The sequence below is a fragment of the Hylobates moloch genome, unplaced genomic scaffold (assembly GCF_009828535.3).
Source record: "Hylobates moloch isolate HMO894 unplaced genomic scaffold, HMol_V3 SCAFFOLD_1, whole genome shotgun sequence".
NCBI lineage: Eukaryota > Metazoa > Chordata > Mammalia > Primates > Hylobatidae > Hylobates > Hylobates moloch.
The window spans coordinates 137,783,174-137,795,083 of record NW_026652276.1 but is presented as its reverse complement, the minus strand read 5'-3'; the positions used below and the strand labels follow the sequence as shown (position 1 = coordinate 137,795,083).

The following is an 11,910-nucleotide window of genomic DNA, read 5'->3' as shown; positions in this document are numbered from 1 at the left end:
TTCAATCAAACTACATCTAGTTCATGATAGGCAGCCACTTGGTGTTCCATGGTCAGGTTTTTAGTCCTTACTAGGCTTGGTAGCAAATCAAATCTGGATCAGCCTTTTTAATGGACAATTTTAGTTAGCAGAAGTTGGCACAGCCATACTGTGAATCCCAAGGGAAGTGTTCTGTGCTTCTCCTACTGTGGCTAGCCGGAACCTCCATTCAGCATCTCTGTATGCAACAGACACTTCCAGTTGAGTTGGATATGACTGGTGGCTAGGCAGTTTGAATGGTGGTCTAGCTCTGCTGCAGAGCCTTTTTAGATCAAAACTGGCAGCCTCACAGTTGACCCAGAACTCGGGTAAGAGCAGCACACTTATGTTCCTAGAATCCAAAGAGGGCCCCCAAACCTTACTCCTCTTTGTGGAAAGTGAGTCAAGGTAAAATATTTGTCTCATACTTTTGAAGCGATGATACGCTGCCATTCTCTTAGACCACTGACATCTGGAACTCTCACTACTATCTGTTTTCCAGATCTATCTAGCATAATGTCAATGATGAACTGGACCAGTGTCATATTCTGCGGGATATCAAGGCAATCGAGATCATCCTGGACTGTATTAAGACAGAGGGCCAGGGAGTGAACAGAGCCCTTATAATGTGTGCAGTTTTCCCTTGCACATGAAGGCAACCTGTCTCTACTTATCTTTTCTGATCCCTTTCCTAGCTTCTAGGGTAATTCCATGTGATGATTAAGCACTGCCATCTGCTTTCTACCACCCTGAGATCCCATTATTTCCACCGGAATGCAGAAGCTCAATGCCAACTTCCACCACTGCCTCCTGCATAACATCACCACCTCAGGGGCTTTCAAGGGTGCTGGTCCTCCCCTTACCAATACATTTCTAAGTTCCTTGGTAAAACATCATCCAAGTCTTCTTAGGGGAATAGTTAAGGGATGATGATAATTTGAGTCTTCATGATGATAGCATGTCATAAATTACCACTGTGTGTTTTTCTCTGGCAAGGAGTTTGCTTGTGCTTTCATGAGATGTGTGGGCAACTCAATCCCCAAATCCGTTTTTGAGAGTCTGTTTTCTAGAACTACTCTATATTAGTCAAGGTCTTGGCAAGAAGCAGATGGCGCACTTTAAAAACGGGATAAAATTGAAGAGTTTAATAAGGGAAGCTACTGTCACCTTTAGGCCTGAATGGGCAAGAGGATCATGTTACCAGAACCTGGAAAGAGCTGTGCTGTGGGAGAAGGATGCCTGGCAGGAATGTGGCCTTATGTAGAGAAATGCAGCTGCTTCCAAAACCATGTTCTGGCAGAAGAGAGTAAGGTGGCTCTCTATTTTCCCACACTTCACTCAAGGTGCTGATATATCCCTTTGGTTAAACCCAACTGAAAGTCAGAAAGCAAGAGCTCCTAGTGTTCATCCTGAGAAGTGAGGCTTCTGGGACATACACGGAAAAGTGGAGAAAAGTGGAGAGGGGACTTGGAGAAGACTCAATACTTGGGCTAAGGATTTTTTTCTGCATCTGGAGTCACTGGGAAATCATGGCAACTTTTTTTTAGTAGAATTATATTTTGGGGCTATGTTTTAGGATTACAGTGGTATGTGAGTTGAAATTTGGGTAATTTAGAGAAGGATGATCTGCCATGAGACCAGTGGGAATGGAGAGGGTGTGGAAGATGCTGGAAGGAAAGTATTCAATGGATACATGTATGAAGTAGCCCCCCTTTATCCTTGCGGGATATGTCCTAAGACCCCCTCCCAGTGGATGTCTGAAATCATGCATAGTACCAAACCCTATATATACCAGTTTCTTTCCTATATATGTTGTGTTAGTTTGTTCTTGCATTGCTATAAAGGAATATCTATGACTGGGCAGTTTATAAAGAAAAGAGGTTTATTTGGCTCATGGTTCTGCAGGCCGTACAGGAAGCATAGCTCCGACATCTGCTTCTGGGAAGGCCTCAGGAAGCTTACACTCTTGGAAGGTGAAGAGGGAGCAGGCAAGTCACATGTGGAAGCAAGGGAGGGGGAGGTGCTTTAAACACTTCAAACAGCCAGATCGCAGGAGAACAAGCTCACTATTGTGAGGGCAGCACCAAGCCATGAGGGATCTGCCCCCATGATTCAGACACCTCCCGCTAGGCCCTCCCTCCAGCATTGAGGATTACATTTCAACAGATTTAGGGGGACAAATATCCAAAGTACATCATATACACACCTATAATAAAGTTTAATTTATACATTAGACACAGTAAGAGATTAACAACAATAACAATTATTATTGGTAAAGTATTATTAAGTAAAATAAGGGTTACTTGAATACAAGCACTGCAATACTGCCATAGTTTATCCGGTCACTGAAAGGGCTACTAGAGACTCACGGGCAAGTAGTGTCTACGATGTGGATATGCTGGACAAAGGGATGATTCACGTCCTGGAGGGAACAAAGTGAAGTGGCATGAGATTTCCTTACACTGCTCAGAATGGCAGACAACTTCAAACTTGAGAGTTATTTATTTCTGGAATTTTCTGTTTGGTATTCTCAGACTACGGGTAAATAAAACAGTGGAAGGTAAAATTGCAGATAAGGGGGAACTATCTTATGTGCCTTTTATGTCAGTGAGGTGGTAGAGAGTCGCTGTTTGAAGACTAGAGCTTCTGGCTGAGGCTGTGTTAGTGAGCCCGACCAGGAGGCTGTGGGGACGGCACACTATAGCAGATTGCTTCGGAGTTGTGCTTTTGAAGTTAGAAAGCCAAATCAATGTGAAGAGCATTTGGTCGTCCTCATTTCTATGCACACGTAGATGGCATATTAATATCAAAGGAAGTCAGTTGTGTATGTAAAGGAGAAAGAATGTTCTTTGGAGTCTTTAATTGTCAAGCGCCATTAAGGTTTTCTTCTTCTTGCCCACCAAAATGACGGAATCCATTTTAAAAGGTTTGAAAGCAAATTATGAAATTAGATGCCACAGTGGTAGCAACAGGAATAGCTAATATTTATTGAGTACTTTCCAGGCAGTGTGCTTTGCATTACTGCCTTATTCATCACTACTACCAACCTTATGCAGTGGTATTCTTTATGTTACAGATGAGGAAACAGAAGCATAGGCAAGTTAAACCCAGTCTTATACAGAAGAAAAAACAAGTTGGTTCTCTAAGGCAGTACTGGCCAGCTCTTATAAAGCCCATTACTCCTAACCTTCATTTTCTATTATATCTCAGTGGTAAATGATTTCTGTATAAAATTTACCTGATGATTGCCTATTGTCCTTCAGTTACACACGTGTGTGTGTGTGTGTGTGTGTGTTCAATGAATTTTGAAACTGCCTGTATCCAATGCAGCCATTAAATTCAGGAAATTCAGGTTTTTAAGCACATTTATAATTAATCATTGAATAAGACATTGATCAGGCTCTGGCTCAGTGCAGTGGCTCACACCTGTAATCCCAGCACTTTGGGAGGCCAAGGCGAGGGGATTGCTTGAGCTCAGGAGCTCAAGGCCAGCCTGGGCAAAATACAAAAATTGGTGGTATGTGCCTGTAGTTCCAGCTACTTGGGAGGCTGAGGTGGGAGGATGGCTTAAGTCTGTGAGATGAGGCTGCAGTGAGCCAAGATCATACCACTGCCCTCCAGCCTGGACAACAAAGTGAAACCCTGTCTCAAATAAATAAATAAATAAATAAAAGAAACCATCAAAAATACAGAAATTGACCAGGCTTTGGGTCAGTTATTTGGGTCATAGATAAAAACGTACAAAATAACCATGGCTTATATTAAGGGTGAGAAAAACTGGCTTAGAATATTGCCAGACATATAGTAAATGTTCTATTAAGGTTACCTATTATTAGTAATACTCACTCCCCATACTAAAAGTGTAAACTTCAGTAATATTTCCTTCAGAATCTACATTTCATAGAGATTTTAAATTTTATCTGAACAATTACATTTTCTCTCTGACCATCTGTGCCCAAAAGGTGATCACTGTCATGAATTTGGTAGGCATATGTATCTGATAATGTTTCCATAACATTAGTATTAATTTCTGTATACACACACAGTTTTATTGAAAACTTACCTAATGCTATCATATTACACATATTCACCTCAAAACACTGTCATTTTCCACAACAGCGTGGAAAGTCTCTCTGTGAAGCACACATAACTAGTTAGAATCTAGTTTACCCGATGCATGCTGCTATCTGGGGATGAACTTAATTCTGTCAATGTCTTATTATAACCTTCCTGTGAAAATTCTAGTGCCTCTTTCTATTCACACAGATGAAAGTTTCCATATGATAGATGCATAAAAGATAGTTGTTCGTTTGTAAAATTCATGAATGTCCGATATTACTTAGTTGTCTGCATTTGTTTTCCCAATTTTTTTAAAAAAATCGGATACAGTAAACTACCTGAAACTGCTAGAATCAGGAATATCCCTGAAGTTTGTCTAGTAATAGCAGTAGTTATTCCATGATAGCTCCCATGAAATTCTCATCTTTTATAGGTAATAATATATTCATATCTCAGATTTCTGAAGTACTGTAAAATTAATTACTGCTTATGTAAAACCCTACAAACCACAATATTCATGCCTAAAGACCCCTATAAGCCACTAGTTCCTTCAGCTAATCTACGGATGAATTCACTGAGTCCGAAGAGGAGGATCAATGACCTGCCTCTGTTGGTTCATCTGGAACCAAAGCAGATGTGAAAAGAAAAACGTTCAGTAGGTTCTGGTGGACAGGAGAGATCCCTAGCACGGGAGTCAGGAGTCCAAGATCTAAGTCCCAGTTCTTTTATTCCCTGCAGCCTTAGCACTTAATAGATATTCCATCATGGTGAAAATCAAAAACATGTAGTTAAGATTTCCCAAGCACAGTAAGTGAAATGTTTGCCTATTGCCTCTCAATTACACACACACACAAACACCCCCCCCCACACACACACGCATGCGTGTGTGTGTGTGGGGGGGTGTTTGTGTGTGTGTGTTCCGTGAATTTTGAAACAATGGGCCAGGAACTGTTTCAAGTGCTTTACATGTATTATCTCATTGTATCCTCCCAACAATTTTAGGAGGGAGATGCTAAAATATTTCATGTGAGATACAGCACAATAAACTAAGGGGGAAAATCACTCTCATATTTAAAGGCTATATTAACACTTGCTTTAGTGTTTCTACATGAAGTGGCTCTTTGGAAGCAGAATTTTGTCAGGACCAGTCAATTACCTGCTTATACTTTCAGATTCATTTATTCATTCAAAAACACTTCCTGACTGGCTAATATTTGTCAAGTTCTGTTCTCAGTCATAGGGTACACCCATGGGTAAGGATGGCCTCCTCTTTTGAGATGCTTACTTTTCAGTAGGGAGATAACTGAATTCAACCACGTCCCATCACACTCCCAGTCTTGGTACACAGCAGGCAAGGGAACCTGGATGAATTCAACCTTGATTCAGGAAAAGATAGAATAACTTAACTTTTTTCTAGCCTGAAGGTTGAATTGTTAGTTCAATTGTGGTTGATGTCATGGCACTTTGATTGTGCTGCTTTGTCCTCATTTATTTAACTATGGAATTTTGCTTCCCTGATCTCTAACTCTAATCAAATTCTTGCCTTCCTGACCCACTCAGAGATCCAGAAGAATATCTCCACCATTCAAAACTTTTCTTTAAATGAGATTATTTTTAATAGGAGCAAATTATCTCTGAGAAAGAAATAATATCATCATTTCCCAATGTCTGTTATACCACTTACATATTCTACGAAAAGTACACACAATTTCTTAAACAGTCATTTGGCAGCAGTAAATGCTATTTAGTCAGCCCGGTAGAGCAAGGACGATTGGGGCTGGCACTATGGAAATATTTCTCATGTTTTCCCCTTTTATGAAGAGAGAGAAAGAAATTATTTCTTATATATCAGTGAGAGTCTCTCCTATACTCTAGAGTAATATGTTTTAGTACTCAGCCAGCATCAAAGTGCTGTGATGCATCATATTGATCATAAAATATCAGTCCCAGGAAGAGTTTCACTAGAAACACTTGTTAGATGTGTTGTGTGCATTATATAACATTTATGCAAACCACAGCTTCCACACAGTGCCAAACTTATCCAGGGAGAAGAAATCACATTTCAGCAGAGAACAGGTTTTCCATCTGATTTGTGCCCGGAACATGTAAAAAACATAGCAGATTGCATGCTGCATTGACTAAAGAACATACATATGCATTTAAATCACTTATGTTTTACTTTTTTATGATGCATTGGTGAATTGTATTCCTTTTGCATTTGTAATTAGAAGGCGGAACAGATGTGATGGTTTCGTTTAAAGTGATATGTCCATTAAAATAACCTATACTACAAGTAATTGTTTTCTTTAACAAGGGAGTCTGTCCATTGTCATGCTGTTTTTGAACCATTTAAATAGACTGAAGAAAAACATGTTTGTCTTCAGGAAATGTTGATTGATTACGGAATCAGAAATTTTTGTGATAGGAATGTTTACATATTTGTTGTTTTTATTGTTCTTGCTCTTTTTTGTTTTGGAGGCGAACATCATCAAAGAAGCACTCTTACATTCATTCTTCCAACCTCACTTTTTCTTCTCAAATTGAGACTAATAATTCAAACCTATCTGTATTTCAAAGAAGGCCAAGTTTCTGTTTTTCATTTTAATAAGCTATACTACAGTTAAGCTGAATATTAAATTATTACCCACTTGGTGATCAAATATATCATCAATGTTACCACGGGCTCTTTGTTTGAACCCAAATGAAGTGTGGATTTTTATTTTGATCAATGACAGCTTTCTGAGATCTGCAGTTATGCTTGATTGGGACAGGCCGTGACAGCCAATGCAGTAGCTGGCAGACAATTCTTTAATATATGAATCTGACTGACCTAATTATCCATCCCCCACCCCCAAAGCAAAAAGCATCTCCAGAAACCTTTTACCATTTTCTTTTTGCAATGTCAATGCACTCGACATAGACAAAATTTAACTAAAATTATCCTTTGTAGAACAGATGCATACTAATCCCTTTACTGCTATAATTAAACACCTCTGTCTCTGAGTCACCAATGCTTGTAGACACATCAAAGTTGCCATTTTTTTTAAGGAAAATTTAACACCATGGTCTGTACATACACAGTTGGAAAGATAGCATGGTTTCGTACAAATTCTGTTTAATTGTGCCAAAATGTGCCAAAATGACATTTCTTGTTGATATAAAAATATTCCAAAAGGCTTTATGTGGGGAGAAATGTTGGGATGAGGTATGTTATGGTGGTTATGATGTCGAATTCAATAAAGTATTGAATTCAGTATTTTTTACTGAAAAAGGTTGCAGTAAGTACCCAAGGTACCAGTGTTATACACTACAAGGCAGGTGCAGGGAAAATCCTTTCAATGTCCTTTAACTGGATCCCTGTGATAGTCATGACGTGTGGTTCTATAATTGGGCACTAGCAAATGTATTTTGGGGTTTGCTTCTTTATATGAAGCTTGATCATTTGAATTTACTGAAATATAGAATGCCTAGCTTTCTGTTTTTCTCTACAGATTTATCTTCATTTATGTTTTTCTTATTTTACTAGTCATGGCTCTGACTTTCTATTTCTATAATAAAATTGTTGAATATACACTATCTGTTGAGAGTAGTTCTTCAAATCTTATTTAGAAGGAGATATACAGACACACTCAGGTCAATGACTATGAATTGATTTGGTCAAACAAATGAGATCTTTAATTTTTCCTGGCTATTGATTTTCCATTTGCAAAAGAGAAAAAATGAGTTATCTTTAATTGCATTATAAGGTCTGTGTTTCCTATAAATCTATATTTTATACATGCTTTAAAGTTTTATTTAAAATGTCAAATATTGTCAAATGATTGAGAGATATTGATATTAATGATATTTCAATGGGAATAATAAATTGTACTTACTAAATTGATATTATATTAGTTCATTATTTCTGGGTATCATATAGACACACAGGAAGTACAGACATATCTCAGAGACATTGTGGGTTCAGTTTCAGCAAATGTCACAATAAAGTGAATCACACACACTTTTTGGTTTCCCAATTCATATGAAAGTTCTGTTTAAACCATAGTCTATTGAATGTGCAATAGCATATTCCCCCCAAAAAACAATGCACATACCTCAATTTAAAATACTTTATTGCTTAAAAATGCTAATGATTATCTGAATGTTTAGTGAGACATAATATTTTTGCTGGTGGAGCGTCTTGCCTCAATGTTGATGGCTGCTCTGATTGGGTAGTGGTTGCTATAAGTTGGGGTGTCTGTGGCAATTTTTAAATATAAGATAACAATGAAGTTTGCTGCATCCATTGGCTCATCTTTTCACTAAAGTTTTCTCTGTAGCATGTGATGCTGTTTGATAGCATTTTACCTGCAGTAGAACTTCTTTCAAAATTGGTGTCAATCCTCTGAAACCCTGCTGCTGCTTTATCAACTCAGTTTATGGAATATTTTAAATCCTTTGTTGTCATTTCAACATGTTTGATGTTGTTTTATCATGAAATTGCAGCAATTCAGTCACATCTTCAGGCTCTACTTCCTCTAGCTCTCTTGTGATTTCTACCACATCTGCAGTTACTTTCTCCACTGAAGTCTTGAACCCCTCAAAGTCATCCATGAGGTTTGGGAGCAACTTCTTCAATACTCCTGTTAATGTAGATATTACGACCTCCTCCCTTGAATCATAAATGCTATTAATGGCATCTAGAACTGTGAACCCTTTCCAGAAGACTTTCAATTTACTTTGTCCAGATCCATCAGAGGAATTTCTATCTGTGATAGTTATGGTCTTACAAAATGTATTTCCTAATAAGACTTCAAAATTGAAATGACTTCTTGAGCCATGAGCTGAAGAATGGATGTTGTGTTAGCAGGCATGAAAACGACATCAATATCCTTATACATCTCCATGAGAGCTCTTGGATGACTAGGTGCACTGTCAATGAGCAGTAATAGTTTGAAAGGAATCTTTTTTTTGAGAAGTGGGTTTCAACATTGGGCTTAAAATATTCAGTAAACCATGCTGCAAACAGATGTGCTATCATTCGGGCTTTGTTGTTCCATTTATAGAGCACAGGGAGAGTAGATTTAGAAATGGCCTTAGGATTTTTAGAATCGTAATTGAGCAGTGGCTTCAACATAAAGCCAATAGCTGCATTAACTCCTAACAAGAAAGTCAGTCTGTACTTTGAAGCTTTGAAGCCAGGCATTGGCTTGTCCTCTTTAGCTATGAAAGTCCTCGATGGCATTTTCTTCTAATAGAAGGCCGTTTCATCTACATTCAAAATCTGTGGTTTAGTGTAGCCACCCTCAACAATGATCTTGGCTGGATCTTCTGGATAACTTGCTACAGTTTCTATATCAGCACTTGCTACTTCACCTTGCACTTTTATGTTATAGAAAGAGCTTTTCTTAAACTCATAAACCAACCTCTGCTAGCTTCAAACTTTTCTTCAGCACCTTCCCTACCTCTCTCAGTCTTCACGGAATTGAAGAGAGTTAGGGCCTTTCTCTGGATTAGGCTTTGGTTTAGAGAATAATTGTGGCTAGTATGGTCTTCTATCTAGACCGCTAAAACTTTTTTCATATTAGCAATAAGGCTGTTTCACTTTCTTATCATTTATGTTTTCACTGAAGTAGCACTTTTAATTTCCTTCAAGAACTCTTCCTTGGTTTGGCCTATCTTGACTTTGACATGCCTTTCTCACTAAGCTTAATCATTTCTAGCTTTTGATTCAAAGTGAGAGATGGGCAACTTTTCCTTTCACTTGAACACTTACAGGCCTTTGTAGAGCTGTTAACTGACTCAATTTTAATAGTGCTTTGTCTCACAGAATAGGGAGGCCTGAGGAGAGGGAGAGAGATGAGGGAATGATTGGTCAGTGGAGCAACCAAAACACACAACATTTTTTGATTCAGTTTGCAGTTTTATATGGGTGTGGTTCGTGGCACCCCAAAACAATTACATAGCGACATCAAACATCACTGATCACAGGTTGCAATAACAGATATAGTAATAACAATAAAATTGTAAATAGTACAAGAATTACCAAAATGTGACTTAGAGACACAAAGTGAGCACATGCTATTGGAAAAATGGCACTGATAGTCTTGCTTCACAGAGGGTTGCCAGAAATCTTTAATTTGTTTTTTAAAAAACCCAATATCTGCAAAACACAATAAAACGAGCTATGCCTATATGTTAGGGGGCCTCTTTGTGGAATGACTTTCAGTATGACAGAAATTTGTCTGTTTTAGATTTAATTCTATCTGAAACTTTCACTACTAAGGATTGCGGGGTTTTGATTTAATTGTTTATTTAGACCACTTTCATGTTAAAGTTTAACATTCATTAGAAAGTAAAATAGATGTTATCACTATGATTTTCAAAATAAAAAGTTCAACTCTCATGATTTGTAAGTTAATTTTAAATTAATTGATATTTAGTATAAATCTTTCTATAACAGCCAAGTATGCACAGAAAGCTCACTACCCTATAAAGCTTACAACTGTTCATAAATCCACTTATATAAGAGATAATCATTATCTCTTCTAAGCTTAAGGGTTTCAGCAATCTACAATATTTAAAGACAAGTCCCCTCATCAATGAGGAAACTATCTTTCGGGGACCTTCTCAGTCTATCTTTTCTATGAACATTGCCTTCTCTGCAGTTACGACTCTGGGCTCCTGGCAGTCAGCTTTGTAGCTTGGGACAGATTCTGCCCCTCTGCCCCCAGCAGGTCAGATGGGCACTGGGCAGTTAATGCATATGGTTGTAACTGAGGGTATCTAAGCACACAAGCCATAGGGCAGCCTTGTGCAGATAGAAGCAGAGAGGAGACTGTGTAATGCACCAGAAAGAGTAGTTTTATAAGAATTGATAGGATAAAAATATAAAAAGCCAATGTTTAGTAATGCAACTTACACTTAATTCTTTGATTTAAATTCTGCCTCTTGGGAGAAGGAGGTGAGATTGGCTCACTTTTAGCACCAAGACTCTATGAAACTTTTTTTGAATATTTTTTATTTAAATTTTGTAAAAACATATTTCCTACCCCTAAAGGAAATTTTGAGGTGAGCAATAGCTAGTAAACACTAAGTTCTTTGATTTTTGATACTTTTATTTAGATTTACTGTAACTAAGAAGCAATTGAGATTCCCGTTTTCTGTTCTGGTAATGCAAGTGTAAAGGGGTCTAATTTACTACATAAACAGGGGATATCCTTTTATCTGTTCTATTCAAAATTTTAATTATTTAAATGACTACACTTGGAGGGGATTTTCTTCAAGGTTCTGGAACTACTACAGTGGCCAAGTAGATATTTTCTGACAAGTAAAACTACCTTTCAAAGAATGCACTACTTCTCTTTTGACTCTTGTCCCTAGGTACCCCCTAAGTTCTTTGTCCAAATGAATTTTTCTGTTTTTCTATGATTTCTCTTGGCAATTTAGCTCCCTCTCATGGCTCCAGTGATGATCTAAAATCTATACCTCCACCCTTAATTCTAAGCCTGGGGATGCCCCAAGCAAATACTTTAACAAAAGCTGACGCCAGTATATTATATATTTCTAAACAAAGATTGTATATTATATTAATCTGTTCTCACACTGCTGTAAATAGCTGCCTAAGACGACTGGGTAATCTATAAACAGAAGAGGTTTAATTGACTTATAGTTCCTCATAGTTGCGAAGGCATCAGAAAACTTACGATCAAGCAGAAGGAAAAGGGGAAGCAAGGCACATCTTATATGGTGGCAGGAGAGAGAGAGCACAGAGAAAACTGTCACTTTTAAACCATCAGATCTCCTGAGGATTCCCTCAGTATCACCAGAACAGCATGGGGTAAAACCACCCCC

The 11,910-nt window shown here is 38.0% G+C and overlaps 1 pseudogene; it reads right to left on the bottom strand.

The window, feature by feature from the left end:
* Positions 1 to 8,203: 8,203 nt before the first annotated feature.
* LOC131383554 (tigger transposable element-derived protein 1-like) lies at positions 8,204 to 10,859 on the bottom strand (annotated as a pseudogene).
* Between the last annotated feature and the right edge of the window lie 1,051 nt (positions 10,860 to 11,910).